Here is a 17,313-nt window from a genome sequence, read left to right on the forward strand (position 1 = left end):
AGATCGTAGTTTTCCACAATGTGCAAGAGAGATGGCGATATACCACTATAGACCACAAAATCAAGCAGATCCGGTATCTTATATATATCTGTTGGCCAATATGTGGGACTACCCGTTGAGAGCACATTATAATGATTTTTAGATATGCACTGAAAGAGTTCTTTTCCCTTAGGAGTACATAAGCGAGAACCCCACCATGTATGCTTGGCATTAAAATCACCAGCAACAATAAATTTATTGCCAAGGTTTTTAAAAAAGTCTTCATATTGGGAACATTTTACGTTATGCCTTGGAGGAAAATATACAGAATAAATAAATATCTGTGAATTATCAAAATCAATTTCTACTCCAGCGGCTTGGAGATAGGGCTCATTTATGGATTGGGCAATTTTGTATTTTATATTTGACTTAATAATAACAGCTGCGCCAGCGTGTGCCCTATTATCCGGATGGTTAGCAGTTATTATATCGTAATTATCAATGCGAAAATAAGATTTATCCGTAAAATGGGTTTCTGATACAAGTAAAATGTCAATAAAATTATGGTGTAGAAAAATCTCTAATTCATTAACATGATTTGAAATGCCATTCGCATTCCATTCAGCAATTACAAGATTTACTTGCATAATTTTGACATTAATAAGGACATCATGTTCATTAATGTAGTTGTTAACTCTATTTGCTTAGCAAGCATTGTCTCGATCTTATGAAGGATGTTATCATCTCTTTGTGGATCATTTCTTAGAACATTGGCATACGACCAGGCATTGTCTTGACTTCTATTATCATTCAGGTTTTCTGCATTCCGGCTAAAATAGTTATTTTTGTTGTTAGTTTTTCCGTATTCCATAACGGATTTTCTGTTTGCTAGCTTTTGATATATTGGACAACCTTTGTAATTAGCTGTATGGTTGTTCTGGCAGTGTACACATTTAGGAGCGACATCTGCTGGCTTTGGGCAATCCTTAGTGGAGTGGTCTAAACCACACTTCACACATTTAAATGGCTTCCTACAATAGGATTTAGTATGTCCAAACTCCTGACATCTAAAGCACTGCACCAAGTCATCAAATCGTTTTGGAGGTTCGATTGTGACTATTGCATTGTCTATCGATCGAATATTATAGACTTCTTTATTGTTTTCACAGGGATCAAGATCGACAAAAAACATCGGCAGAGGCTCTTTGGTTCTTCTACTGACAACATTGATTACGTTTCGAACTTGGTGTCCTAAACTAATTAGGCTAGCTTTAATATCTGATATTTTAGTAGTATAATGAAGTCCCTTTATTACAACTCTATATGCCTTATCTTCTTTAAGTTGGTATGTATGATACGTTAGATTTAATGAATCAAAATGCTTAATTACTTTACGGTAAGATATTACATTCTTTATCATCAAACGAACTTGATTGTTATTCATAGCCTTAAAATTGAAATCCTCATTTTTAATAACTTTACATAAACCAGAGACCATTTTATTAATATTACTAACTCCAGGAATAAAAATTGGTGGTGGTTTTGGTTCACCCTGAGAGTTCACATTGCTGGTATTAGGTCCATCATCATTATTTCCAAGAAGAACGAATCGGTTTTGCGATAGCTGATTAACTTCAAATTGTTGTCGTTTCGAATGATTACTTATTGGTGACATTGATGTTTTTCTCTTTCTTGCAACATACTGCCAGTTAGAACCATCATCATCATCGTCACTGGAGTTATTGTTACATATTTCACTGTAACTCATGATGGTAAACAAGAGTTAATAATGATGTTATATATGTTTATGTTTTTCGGTTTACAACGTTTAAGTTGAATTGTTATTGTTAAAAAATTTTATGATCTGCACTGAAACACATCACCTATAGGCGAGTGTTAATTGTTTTTATATTTTTGTTCAAAATATTTCAAACGGTTGTTAACACGATAATGAAGTTTTTGATTGTTATTGTTTTTGTAATTTGTTTCAACAAGTGAAATGCGACTACGGCAAAGATACGTCTGGTTGTAACGAAAGTTGAACAACGACTGAAATATTTATTTCTATAGAAAATTTTGTTAAAAATTTAGTTCTATAGACAATTTTGTCAATTTTCCCAAAATTTTATTGCTATAAAAAATTTGGTTACAATTTTATTTCTATAGAAAATTTTCTCAAAATTTTAGTTCTAGAGAAAATTTTTTCAAAATTTTAGTTCTAGAGAAAATTTTGTCAATGTTCTCAAAATTTTATTTGTATTGAAAGATTTGTCAACAAAATTTTCACAATTTTATTGCTATAGAAAGTTTGGTTAAAATTTTTATTTCTATAGAAAATTTTCTCAAAATTTTATTTCTGTAGAAAATGTTCTCTAAATTTTAGTTCTATAGAAAATTTTCTCAAAATTTTATTTCTGTAGAAAATTTTCTCAAAATTTTATTTCTGTAGAAAATTTTCTTAAAATTTTATTTCTATCTAAAGTTTTGTCAACATTTTATTTCACTTGTTTGAACATCAAATATTAGTTTCGTTTTGTTCACATTGGCGCATTTTAGTGAAGGCCTTTGGCTACCACCCTAATGACATTTACTCACCTATTGAATTCCCAGAGGACATATATTGTGAGCAACCATTGCTTTGTCATATTTTCCAAGACTTATTGTCGGTGTCGCATTATGTTCGACAGATCCACTAGCACATGAAATGAACTCTTCTTCTTTTCTTTCTCTCTCTCCCTCTCTCTCTTGCTTTGTTGCATACAGCCAATGCAAGTGTATTTGCTTTTTATACCAGAGAATGGTATGGGTGAGTGAGTGTGTTAGTAGAACCTTGAGAACAAAAACTAAAAAAAGAGTTCACTTCTCTATCAACAGCCACTGTCGAATGTGTCGCTCATTCTTTATCCACTTAGATCTTTGATTGTGTTGGTTCGCTTGTTCGTTCGTTCGTTTGTTTACTCATGCATGGTATTTGTGTATGAATGTCTGCATCTTTTCTATTCAATGCTTTCCACAATACTTGGGCTTTGTTTGGATATGGCTGAATCTGTGAGTGAGTGTGTATGTGTGTCGGTGTATGCTTTTACTACTAAACTGACTCGCGGCATTGAAATTCCTTGGAGTATTGTAAATACTCTTCACAACGCATTTGGACGACATAACGCTTTGGCATTTGGTTTTGGAATGCAGTTGCTTTTGCTGCTTTTGAATGACATTGCCTTCCATTTGTTAAATTTATTGTAAACTATCATGGAAATGCATTAGCATTGGCAATCGGTGACTACTACACTACTACCACTACCACCACCAGTCCTGGAGCTATTCCTTTTGATATATCTTCAAGATGGTGATGGCGATGATGGTTTGTGTATTGGTGCGTAAGTTATTTTGTATGCATAACGCATTTACTTATGTTGCAAAGAGTTTCCTGTTTTTTTTTTTTTTGTTTTTCTTGTGCTTCCTTGGTGTGTCCTCTTACATTTCGTTCTATCTATCTATCATCCACTATAGAATGGCCCTCCAGTGTCTTAGGAGCCTTGAGCTGGAAAGTCCTTTTCATATGATATCAATTACTTATATAAATTTTATTCTGACATTCATCTTCTATTTGATATTTTCGAAGAGTAAGGATTCCATTTCTTGAACAATTCTCCATACTCTCTGACTCTGACATAAAGAAAGAATGAGAAATGTTCAGCAGCACCAGCATTTGAATTTTCACTTGAATGGATGAATGCAATTGCATAGGAATTGATTTCCACAACATATCCATGAGATATTGGAAAATGTGTAGATATTTAAATATTGTTAGTTGTCTTGGTAGCCTTTTAGTTCATAATTTAAAATATCAATAACGAAATGCCTTAATTGGTATATGCAAGAAATCCAAATTGTATTGAAATAAAAGATATTTTTAGAGAATATAAATACGAAAGTTGCTAAAGTTTCTTTTGTATGTGCTTTAGGAAAATACAATTTCTCAAAAAAAGAAAAAAAAAACAAAAACAGAAGAACACAAGTAAGAAAAGTTTAGATCTACATTTGCGATAAATCCATCTAATTTGTTGGGAAATAAAAACGTTTATATTCCCATGTTTTATTTAAATCTGAACTGATTGACTCATTTCTTATTAAGAATTCATAGAAAATCTATAGACTTCAATGCTAATGTCCTGCAAAATATTGAAATCTAATGCCATTTTTATGCAATTTGGCAAAAGTGTCTTTACAATTTTTTCGTTCGCCGGATATGTATTAGAGGTAAAGGAAAATTTTAGTCATTTTTACAAGCTTTATTTTATGCAGTGGCAATTTTGCAAGGAAAATATGGGTATTTTGGCCATATTTTCCTAAATTGGAGGATTGAAGACTAAATCTAAGCTGATTTTGACCAAATTTGGCATTCATAGTTACAATGCAAAATTTCACGTAAATCACATTTCAAATGTAATCTCTGTTGTCATGTGAGCATAAATCGGACGTAATATATATACGGAAGCTATATCGAAACCTGCACCGATTTCAACAAAATATTGCATGTATATCGAGAACATTAATTCTACTCACTATGCAAAGTTTCACGTAAATTAGAGTAAAACTTTGGTCTCTGTGGTTAGGTTAGGTGGCAGCCCGATGTATCAGGCTCACTCAGACTATTCAGTCCATTGTGATGCCACATTGGTGAACTTCTCTCTTATCACTGAGTGCTGCCCGATTCCATGTTAAGCTCAATGACAAGGGACCTCCTTTTTATAGCCGAGTCCGAACAGCGTTCCACATTACAGTGAAACCACTTAGAGAAGATTTGAAACCCTCAGAAATGTCACCAGCATTACTGGCTGTGGTTATATGAGTGTAAATCGGAGGAAGGAAATATATGGGAGCTATATCTAAAATTGAACCGATTTCAACCAAAATTGGCAGGCATATCCACAACGCCAATTCCACTCCCTGCTCAAAATTTAAAGCAAATCAGGACAACACTCTGGCTTCTGAGGCCATATAAGGGCATATCGGGCGAATGATATATATGGGAGCTATATCTAAATCTGAACCGATTTCAACCAACACCAAGAACATTTTACGATACTATCAATTGCATTCATTGTACAAAATTTATAGCAAATCAGGCTTAAATTCATGCTTCTGGAGCCCTATTAGTAAATATCGGGCGATAGTTATACCTGGTATACCTGATATGAAGTGACCGTCAAGATACAAATGACTCGATAGGGAACGAGGCATTTGTATCTTGTTGTGAACGAACCCTTATTTTTTGTTTGTTTGTTTGCTATAACATCGGTGCAAAAAATATTTAGTAAACATCACGTCATTGAACAGACAACATCATATTTTTCATCGTGTTAAAAATGTCGAATTTTTTTTTTTTTTATCAAAAATTGATAATTTGCGGAAAGCATTCAGTTTTGGTTTTCATTTGAGGAAAAGTGCTGCAGAGTTGCATCGTATGCTTCATTTGAGGAAAAGTGCTGCTGAGTCGCGTCGTATGCTTGTCGAGGAATATGATGTCATGCTCTATCAGAATCAACATGCAAAAGATGATGTCAACAGTTGAGAAATAATGATTTGCATGTGAGAAATGAAGAACGTAGAAGACCACAAAAAAATTGAAGACGCCGAATTGCAAACGATATTGGATCGAGATGACACTTAGAGTCAAAAGCAAATGGCATCAACGTTAAATGTTACACAACAAAAAATTCCTGACCGTTTAAAAGCTATGGGAAAGATTTTTTGTTTTATTTTCAAAAAAACACTCATTTCATACCGGTATATCTGGTATATGAGAGCTACATCTAAAACTGAACCGCTTTCTTCCAAAATCAATAAGGTTCTATTCTTACCTCCAACACATACCAAATTTGAAGTCGATTTGACCAAAATTGCGACCTAGACTTTGATCACAAAAGTGTGTTCACAGACAGACATGGCTGTATCGACTTATGGGTATGGTTGCCATTCGTCTAAACAATAATCTACCAAAATTTGAAGAAATTTTTACCAAAAAGTTACAACATTAAAAAAATTCTTTTTAAGTTTTTGATCAAAATTTTGTCAAAATTTTATTTTTATAGAAATATAAAATTTTGTCAAAATTTTATTTCTAAAGAAAATTTTGTCAAAATTTTATTTCTATAGCAAATATTGTCATAATTTTATTTCTAAAGAAAATATTGTCAAAATTTTATATATATAGAAAATTTTGTCAAAACTTCATTTCTAGAGAAAATTTTATATATATAGAAAATTTTTTAAATTTTATTTTTCAAAATTTTGTTTTCATAGCAAATATTTTCAAAATTTTATTTATATCGAAAATGTTGTAAAAATTTTATTTGTATAGAAAATTTTGTCAAAATCGTGTTTCGATAGAAAATTTTGTCATAGCTTTATTTCTATAGAAAATTTTGTCATAATTTCATTTCTATAGAAAATTTTGTCAAAATTTTATTTCTATAGAAAATTTTGTCAAAATTTTATTTCTAAGAAAAAATTTTGACAAAATTTTATTTCAAAGAAAAAATTTTATCAAAATTTTATTTCTATAGAAAATATTGTCAAAATTTTATTTCTATAAAAAAATTTTGTCAAAATTTTATTTCTATGAAAATTTTATCAAAATTGTATTTCTATAGAAAATTTTGTCAATATTTTATTTCTATAAAAAATTTTGTCAAAATTTTATTTCTAAGGAAAAATTTTATCATAATTTTATTTCTATAGAAAATTTTGTCAAAATTTTATTTCTATAGAAAAATTTTGTCAAAATTTTATTTCTGTAGAAAAATTAGATCAAAATTTTTTTTCTAAAGAAATTTTTTATCAAAATTTTATTTCTGTAGAAAATTTTGTCAAAATTTACTATAGAAAATATTGTCATTATTTTATTTCTATAGAAAATTCAAAGTATTATTTCTAAAGAAAAATTTGTCAAAATTTTATATATATAGAAAATTTTATCTTTCAAAATTTTGTTTTCATAGAAAATTTTTTAAAAATTTTATTTCCATAGAAAATGTTGTAAAAATTTTATTTCTATAGAAAATTTTGTCAAAATCGTATTTCTATTGAAAATTTTGTCATAAGTTTATTTCTATAGAATATATTGTTATAATTTTATTTCTACAGAAAATTTTGTCAAAATTTTATTTCTATAAAAAATGTTGTCATAATTTTATTTCTATAGAAAATTTTGTCCAAATTTTAATTCTATAGAAAATTTTTTCAAAATTTTATTTCTATAGAATTTTTTCCAAAATTGTATTTCTATAGAAAATCTTGTCAAAATTTTATTTCTAAGGAAAAATTTTATCAAATTTTTTTTTCTATAGAAAATTGTGTCAAAATTTTATTTTAAAGAAAATTGTGTCAAAATTTTACTTCTATAAAAAATTTTGTTCAAATATTTGTTTCTAAAAAAAATTTTGTCAAAATTTTATTTCTATAGAAAATATTGTCATAATTTTATTTCTATAGAAAATTCAAAATTTTATTTCTAAAGATACCTGATATGAAGTGACCGTCAAGATACAAATGACTCGATAGGGAACGAGGCATTTGTATCTTGTTGTGAACGAACCCTTATTTTTTGTTTGTTTGTTTGCTATAACATCGGTGCAAAAAATATTTAGTAAACATCACGTCATTGAACAGACAACATCATATTTTTCATCGTGTTAAAAATGTCGAATTTTTTTTTTATCAAAAATTGATAATTTGCGGAAAGCATTCAGTTTTGGTTTTCATTTGAGGAAAAGTGCTGCAGAGTTGCATCGTATGCTTCATTTGAGGAAAAGTGCTGCTGAGTCGCGTCGTATGCTTGTCGAGGAATATGATGTCATGCTCTATCAGAATCAACATGCAAAAGATGATGTCAACAGTTGAGAAATAATGATTTGCATGTGAGAAATGAAGAACGTAGAAGACCACAAAAAAAATTGAAGACGCTTAATTGCAAACGATATTGGATCGAGATGACACTTAGAGTCAAAAGCAAATGGCATCAACGTTAAATGTTACACAACAAAAAATTCCTGACCGTTTAAAAGCTATGGGAAAGATTTTTTGCTTTATTTTCAAAAAAACACTCATTTCATACCGGTATATCTGGTATATGAGAGCTACATCTAAAACTGAACCACTTTCTTCCAAAATCAATAAGGTTCTATTCTTACCTCCAACACATACCAAATTTGAAGTCGATTTGACCAAAATTGCGACCTAGACTTTGATCTTAAAAATGTGTTCACAGACAGACGGACGGACGGACATAGCTGGATCGACTCATGGGCATGGCTGCCACTCGTCTACACAATAATCTACCAAAATTTGAAGAAATTTTTAACAAAAACCTACCACATTAAACAAATGTATCGAAGTTTTTGGTCAAAATGTTATGTCCAGAGAAAAATTTGTCAAAATTTTATTTCTATAGAAAACTTTGTAAAATTTTATTTCTATAGAAAAATTTTATCAAAATTTGATTTTTATAGAAATATTTGTCAAAATTTTATTTCTATAGAAAATTTTGTCAAAATTTTATTTCTATAGAAAATTTTGTCAAAATTTTGTTTCTATAGAAAACATTTTATTTCTATAGAAGATATTGTCATAATTTTATTTCTATTGAAAATTTTTTCAATATTTTATTTCTATTTTTGTCAAAATTTTATTTCTAAAGAAAATTTTTTCAAAATTTTATATATGTTATATTGAAAATTTTGTAATTTTTTTCAAAGTTTTGTTTTCATAGTAAATATTGTCAAATTTTTATTTCTATGGAAAATGATGTCAAGATTTTATTTCTATAGAAAATTTTGTCAAAATTTTATTTCTATGCAAAATTTTTTCAAAATCGTATTCCTATAGAAAATTTTGTCATAGTTTTATTTCTATAGAAAATTTTGTCATAATTTTATTAAAATTTTATTTCTAAAGGAAATTTTGTTAAACTCGTATTTCTATAGAAATTTTGTAAAAATTTTATTTCTAAAGAAAATTTTGTCAAAATTTTATTTCTATAGAAAATTTTGTAAAATTTTATTTCCATAGAAAATTTTGTCATAGTTTTATTTCTATAGAAACTTTTGTCATAATTTTATTTCTATAGAATATATAGTCATAATTTTATTTCTACAGAAAATTTTGTCAAAATTTTATTTCTATAGATAATTTTGTCAAATTTTATTTCCATAGAAATTTTTCTCAAAATTTTACAAATAATTTATTTCTATAGAAAATTTTGTTAAAATTTTATTTCGGTAGAAAATTTTGTCATAATTTTATTTCTATAGAATATATTGTCACAATTTTATTTCTACAGAAAATTTTGTTAAAATTTTATTTCTAAAGAAAATTTTGTCAAAATTTTATTTCTAGAGAACATTTTGTCAAAATCGTATTTCTATAAAATTTTGTAAAAATTCTATTTTTAAAGAAAATTTTGTCAAAATTTTATTTCTATAGAAAATTTTGTCAAATTTTATTCCCATAGAAATTTTTCTCAACATTTTGCTAATATTTTATTTCTATAGAAAATTTTGTCAACATTTTATTTCTGTAGAAAATTTTGTCATTGTTTTATTTCTATAGAAAATTTTGTCATAATTTTAATTCTATAGAATATATTGTCAAAATTTTGTCAAATTTTATTCCCATAGAAATTTTTCTCAACATTTTGCTAATATTTTATTTCTATAGAAAATTTTGTCAACATTTTATTTCTGTAGAAAATTTTGTCATTGTTTTATTTCTATAGAAAATTTTGTCATAATTTTAATTCTATAGAATATATTGTCATAATTTTATTTCTACAGAAAATTTTGTCAAAATTTTATTTCTAAAGAAAATTTTGTCAAAATTTTATTTCTAAAGAAAATTTTGTCAAAATCGTATTTCTATAGAAAATTTTGTCAAAATTTTATTTCTAAAGAAAATTTTGTCAAAATTTTATTTCTAAAGATAATTTTGTCAAAATTTTATTTCTAAAGATAATTTTGACAAAATTTTATTTCTAAGGAAAAATTTTATTTCTATAGAAAATTTTGCCAATATTTTATTTCTGTAGAAAATGTTGCCAAAATATTATTTCTAAAGAAAATTTTGTCAAAATATTATTTCTATAGAAAATTTTGTCAAATTTTATTTCCATAGAAAATTTTTTCCAAATTTTATTTCCATGGAAAATTTTGTTAAAACTTTATTCCTATAGAAAATTTTGTCAAAATTTAATTGTATAGAATATTCAAAATTTTATTTCTAAAGAAAATTTTGTCAAAATTGTATATATATATAGAAAATGTTGTAAATTTTATTTTTCAAAATTTTGTTTTCATAGAAAATATTGTCATAATTTTATTTCTACAGAAAATTTTATTTCTATAGAAAATTTTGCCAATATTTTATTTCTATAGAAAATTTTGTCAACATTTTATTTCTGTAGAAAAATTTGTCAAAATATTATTTCTAAAGAAAATTTTGTCAAAATATTATTTCTATAGAAAATTTTGTCAAATTTTATTTCCATAGAAAATTTTCTCTAAACTTTATTTCTATAGAAAATTTTGTTAAAACTTCATTCCTATAGAAAATTTTGTCAAAATTTTATTTCTATAGAAAATTCAAAATTTTATTTCTAAAGAAAATTTTGTGAAAATTGTATATATATAGAAAATTTTGTAAATTTTATTTTTCAAAATTTTGTTTTCATAGAAAATATTGTCATAATTTTATTTCTACAGAAAATTTTGTCAAAATTTTATTTCTATAAAAAATTTTGTCATAATTTTATTTCTATAGAAAATTTTGTCAAAATTTTATTTCTATAGAGAATTTTGTAAAAATATTATTTCTATATAAAATTTTGTCAAAATTTTATTTCTAAAGAAAAATTTTATCAAAATTTTATTTATATAGAAAATTGTGTCTAAATTTTATTTCTATAGACAAATTTTGTCAAAATTTTATTTCTAAAGAAAAATTGTATCAAAATTTTATTTCTATAGAAAATTGTGTCGAAGTTTTTTTTCTATAGAAAAATTTTGTCAAAATTTTATTTCTATAGAAAATTTTGTCAAAATTTTATTTCTAAAAAAATTTGTCAAAATTTTATTTCTAAAGAAAATTTTGTCAAAATTTTATTTCTAAGGAAAAATTTTATCAAAATTGTATTTCTATAGAAAATATTGTCATAATTTTATTTCTATAGAAAAATTTTATCAATATTTTATTTATATAAAGAATTTTGTCAAAATTTTATTTCTATAGAAAATTTTGTCAAAATTTTATTTCTATGGAAAATTTTGCCAACATTTTCTTTCTATAAAAATTGGAAATTTGGCTGCAAGAGAACAAGTGGCTATGGATAGAGCGCTCCAGCATTTAAATGTGAATACGTACATTGCGTCAAAAAAAAAAGTAAAAAAAAATGGTAACTACACCGGCAATGATCCAAAAATTGATGGTCAGATTTGATCAAGTGGTAGAAAACTAGAAATGTTGCATTTGAAACATGTTTTAGATGATCATATTCCTTTTTAGGAAGCAGAATCTAAAGTAGTTAGTTGTCATATGAGTCAGAATTTTTGACTTAGCTTAACAGAATCGTTACCCCAGGTGGAGTAAAAATATATTTCGGATTTGCACATACTCATAACTTACTTCCCATTCCAATTTAGCAAATGTTATGATCACATATATACCAAACTTCAAAATTCTGAGTTTTCTCAAAATTGTTTTCTCTAAAATTTCGTTTTTCACAACAGAAATCTTCGTTTTTCTGTGGGTTCAAAGAAATTTCCCGTTTATAGCAGAACTTTAGGTTCATGGACAAGTCTTGTTTTCCACTCATATGTAATTAACTATTTTGCCATCAATACGATGATAAACTATTAACGTCATCAGTATATTCTTTTAATAAATAGTCCATGACATTCCAGTGAAATCATCCACACATACATTGACACGCATCCCAGCAAAAAAAAAAATTGGATGTTCTTCTAAAGGCACAAGTTTAACAACACTTCCAAAAATGTCCTCCCAAAGATGTTTTTTTTTTGAACTGCAGACGAAGTTCAATTGAGTACATTTTTTTTATAACTCGCTTTTCCATATTTTTAATAGGAAATATAATTTGTTTTTGTTTCAAATGGGTTAAAAACAGATTAAGAATTAATAAGATGGTACAACTTATTAATATTTTGCCGAAAAATGCTAAATACTTTCTAGAAAAATTGCGAATTTTTGCAAATATTTGAAGTTAAACATTCATGCGTTATAATGCATTAAAAATCATAAAAAAAAACAAGTAAGGAAAGTCTAAAGTCGGGCGGGGACAACTATATTATACCCTGCACCACTTTGTAGATCTAAATTTTCGATACCATATCACATCCGTCAAATGTGTTGAGGGCTATATATGAAGGTTTGTCCCAAATACATACATTTAAATATCACTCGATCTGGACAGAATTTGATAGACTTCTACAAAATCTATAGACTCAAGATTTAAGTCGGCTAATGCACTATGTTAGTAACAAAATATGGGAAACGTTTAAATCTGAAGCAATTTTAAGGAAACTTCGAAAAAGTTTATTTATGATTTATCGCTCGATATATATGTATTAGAAGTTTAGGAAAATTAGAGTCATTTTTACAACTTTTCGGCTAAGAAGTGGCGATTTTACAAGGAAAATGTTGGTATTTTGACCATTTTTGTCGAAATCAGAAAACATATATATGGGAGCTATATCTAAATCTGAACCGATTTCAACCAAATTTGGCACGCATAGCAACAATACTAATTCTACTCCCTGTGCAAAATTTCAACTAAATCGGAGTTAAAAATTGGCATCTGTGGTCATATGAGTGTAAATCGGGCGAAAGCTATATATGGGAGCTATATCTAAATCTGAACCGATTTCAACCAAATTTGGCACGCATAGCTGCAATGCTAATTCCACTCCCTGTGCAAAATTTCAACTAAATCGGAGCAAAAAATTGGCCTCTGTGGTCATATGAGTGTAAATCGGCCGAAAACTATATATTGGAGCTATATCTAAATCTGAACCGATTTCAACCAAATTTGGCACGCATAGCTGCAATGCTAATTGTACTCTCTGTGCAAAATTTCAACTAAATCAGAGCAAAAAATTAGCCTCTGTGGTCATATGAGTGTAAATCGGGCGAAAGCTATATATGGGAGCTATATCTAACTCTGAACCGATTTCAACCAAATTTAGCACGCATAGCTACAATGCTAATTGTACTCCCTGTGCAAAATTTCAACCAAATTGGGGTAAAACTCTGGCTTCTGGGACCGTATTAGTCCATATCGGGCGAAAGCTATATATTGGAGCTATATCTAAATCTGAACCGATTTCAACCAAATTTGGCACGCATAGCAATAATGGTAATTCTACTCCCTGTGCAAAATTTCAACTAAATCGGAGCAAAAAATTAGCCCCTGTGGTCATATGAGTGTAAATCGGGCGAAAGCTATATATGGGAGCTATATCTAAATCTGAACCGATTTCAACCAAATTTGACACGCATAGCTACAATACTAATTCTACTCCCTGTGCAAAATTTCAACCAAATTGGGGTAAAACTCTGGCTTCTGGGACCGTATTAATCCATATCGGGCGAAAGCTATATATGGGAGCTATATCTAAATCTGAAACGATTTCAATAAAATTTGGCACACTTGACTATAGTACTAATTGTTCTTCTTGTGCAAAATTTTAAGCAAATTAGGGTAAAACTCTGGCTTCTGGGGCCATATAAGTCCATATCGGGCGAAATATATATATGGGAGCTATATCTAAATCTGAACCGATTTCTTCCAAAATCAATAGGGATCTATTCTGAGCCAAAACACATACTTGTGCCAAATTTGAAGTCGATTGGACTAAAACTGCGACCTAGACTTTGATAGCAAAAATGTGTTCACGGACAGACGGACATGGCTATATCGACTCAGGAGCCCACCCTGAGCATTTTTGCCAAAGACACCATGTGTCTATCTCGTCTCCTTCTGGGTGTTGCAAACATATGCACTAACTTAAAATACCCTGTTCCACAGTGTGGAGTAGTGATGCAAATTCAGTTCAACGGCTGTTGAAATGGTGCACATCAATCCTATGACAAGCCCATGTTGAATTCATGGCTTCTGCGTCAATTTTGCACCACTTCCGGATCCAAAAAGAACATTTTCACTAATTTTTTGGCGACGCTTTTTTTTGCTGGGATGTTTGTAATTCACCCTCATTTGCAATCTCATCTCCAACTCATTTGCTATAAGTCCTCATTTTACAATGAACATAAGCGTATAATTATAATAAAATTTTAATTAAATATGATCATTTCACCACCATATTATTTTTATTCCATGGCGGAACGAGTTAAACAAACAATGCCATGCAAGTATAATGCACATCGGATGCCTCAACTGCTCTAGGGTAGCAAAACAACGTAAAAAAATTAAAACAAAAAAAAAAACGACAAAATAAACTCTCTATGGCCAACTGGCAACTTGTACCATATGGGCAAAAAAAAAATACAGCTCGGAGATATTTATAAAAATCGTTTCTGTTAAATAGCTTTTGATATGTATTTTTAATAAACACATACAATAAATTACTTAAAACAGGCTTCAAGCATTCAATGCTGTAATGCCAGCAAAGGGCCATGGGATTGCATACGAGTCGGCTGGATCGGAGAGGGGCGTGGAGGGGATCATATTCCAATGTGGTTGAGCTTTATAGCAATGCAAAAGGATTATGCATGGATATTGCATGTAAAAAAGGCATTTAATTGTGCTTAAAATCTTTTACCATGAAAAAAAAAAAACAAAAACTGCGTTAATATACGATGTGAGATGATGGCATTGTAGGATATTTAAAAGAGAAATTGTTATACCCTATTCCCAGAGTCATTCAATGGACTTCTTTGGAATTCACTGAGAACTTTAAGCAAATTAAATCATAAGCATTTTGACATATTCTCTTGTCACTAGAGCTCAATCCCATTTTACAATTAACACTGTTATGCTCTTCTATAATGGTATGGTCATTACATGGAGCCATGTTTATTATTTCTGTTAAATATAATGGCTTGCTTGTACCATCAATATTGTATTAAAATGGGACATTGGCATAAACACTCTCGCACATACACACACTCATAAATGCCTACAAAAGACCACAATGCATATGCTCTCTTTCGTCCTCTCGTATTCTCCCATTGAATTCATCATACACACACTCAGTTATTATTAAAGAGCAAGCAAAAGCTATATGCCTTGAATACTTAACACCATATGCCCAGGGATAGATTTACCATTCACCACTACTCCTCCGGCTGGCTGACTGACTGACTGACCGATCCACTTGAAAGATCCTTCCTTGTAGCCTTCGGAAGAGAATTGTGGACCACTGTTGCGTTTGGTTGGTTGTGTCATTAGTGGCAATTTTAAGTGAAACATAAAGAAAACATGAGATTACAAGTAGCAAAATCAATGAATGGAAAAATACTTAAGCTCTGTATCCATAGCTCTTGGTATGTAAATGCATGTAAGGTCATTGGGCAAAAAAAAAAATGAAAAAAAAAAACGATGATATTTTATTGAAATTGATTAAGTCACAAATATGGCATATATCGAAAAATTTATTGGACATTATAAAAGTTAAAGGGTGATACGGTCAAAATTTGGTCAAGGGAAAACACGTGTAAATCGGTGAAATCGTTTATTTAAAAAATCAAATTAAATTTCTTTTTCAAGTTCAATTAGTATAAAATTCAGGAAAAATATTCAGTTAGGCTTTCGCTTTTCCAAATCCGAATTGCCGGGCCTCATGCTTGACACCTGCCATCAGATTTTGTACAGCCACCTTGTCCACCTTCTTCGCCGCAGAAAGCCAGTTTGCCTTGAACTGCTGCTCGTCCTTAGCAGTTTTTTGGTCTTCTTTAGGTTCCGCTTAACAATAGCCCATTATTTCTCAATTGGGCGGAGCTCTGGCGTGTTGAGAGGGTTCTTGTCCTAGGGAACTACCTGCCCGTTGTTGGCGGCGTACCACTCCATGGCCTTTTTACCGTAACGGCATGATGCCAAATCCGGCCAAAACAGTACGGAACAACCGTGTTTCTTCAGGAAAGGCAGCAGACGTTTATTCAAACACTCTTTCACGTAAATTTCTTGGTTGACAGTCCCGGAAGCTATGAAAATGCTGCTTTTCAAGCCACAGGTACAGATGGCTTGCCAAACCAGATATTTCTTTGCGAACTTTGACAGTTTTATGTGCTTGAAAATATCTGCTACCTTTCCCCTTCCTTTTGCTGTATAAAACTCCTGTCCCGGAAGCTGCTTGTAGTCGGCTTTGACGTAGGTTTCGTCGTCCATTCACGCAGAGAAGAAACATGATTGTCACAATCATATTCGAAGAGCAAAATAATATGATAGGAGCTATTTTTGCGGCGACCATGTAACATTTTAACCTGCAACCATGTTGGCTCAGTGAACATGGTTCTAAGAAAAATATAATTGTCCTCATCTAAAATGTTATTATATTGATAAAAAGAATTTTGTTTGAATGAAAAGACAATGGTCACAATTTAAAATGTTATGGTATTCATTAAAAATGTTTTTCTCCTAGTTAAAAGAACATGGTCACAACCTAAAATGTTTTGATCTTTATCAAAAAACTTTTTTCATCGTCGAAAAAAGGACGCCACTTGAGAAAAGAAAACACAAAACTAATTTTTTTTTGTTTGTTTTTATTTATTTATAAACTAATTCATTGTTTATTTGTATTTATAATGCCGTTCAAGCAAACATCATATATTTTTACACACTCTATTTTATTTCAATTTCAACAATTAGTAATTATTCCATATTTACATCGTGCCCATCAAATGTACAAACGCAAACATCATGTAACTGCAAATAAAAATAAATGATACCATATAGCAAAATGCAGAACAAAAAACAGGTACATTTTTTCAATTACACTTTCCTTTTTTTGTGGTCACATAAAACCACGTGCCACTTAAATAAATTAACACAAAACACAAAAATCCGTATTCTTCGTCCATTCCAAGAAACAATCAACACACGACTGACGCGCAAAATGAAAATCGTGTGTACCTGGTCAATGTTTTTATAAAATTCTTTTCGCTGCAAAAAAGTTAAAAAATTAAATGGTCACGAAAAAAATGTAAATGGTCTTTATGGCCATGTAATGGTTCTAGACATGTCTATACTCAACCTATAAAAATACTTTTTTCCCTGTAAAAAAGTAAAAAAATGGAATAGTCAGG

This window comes from Haematobia irritans, chromosome 1 (assembly GCF_050003625.1).
Source record: "Haematobia irritans isolate KBUSLIRL chromosome 1, ASM5000362v1, whole genome shotgun sequence".
NCBI lineage: Eukaryota > Metazoa > Arthropoda > Insecta > Diptera > Muscidae > Haematobia > Haematobia irritans.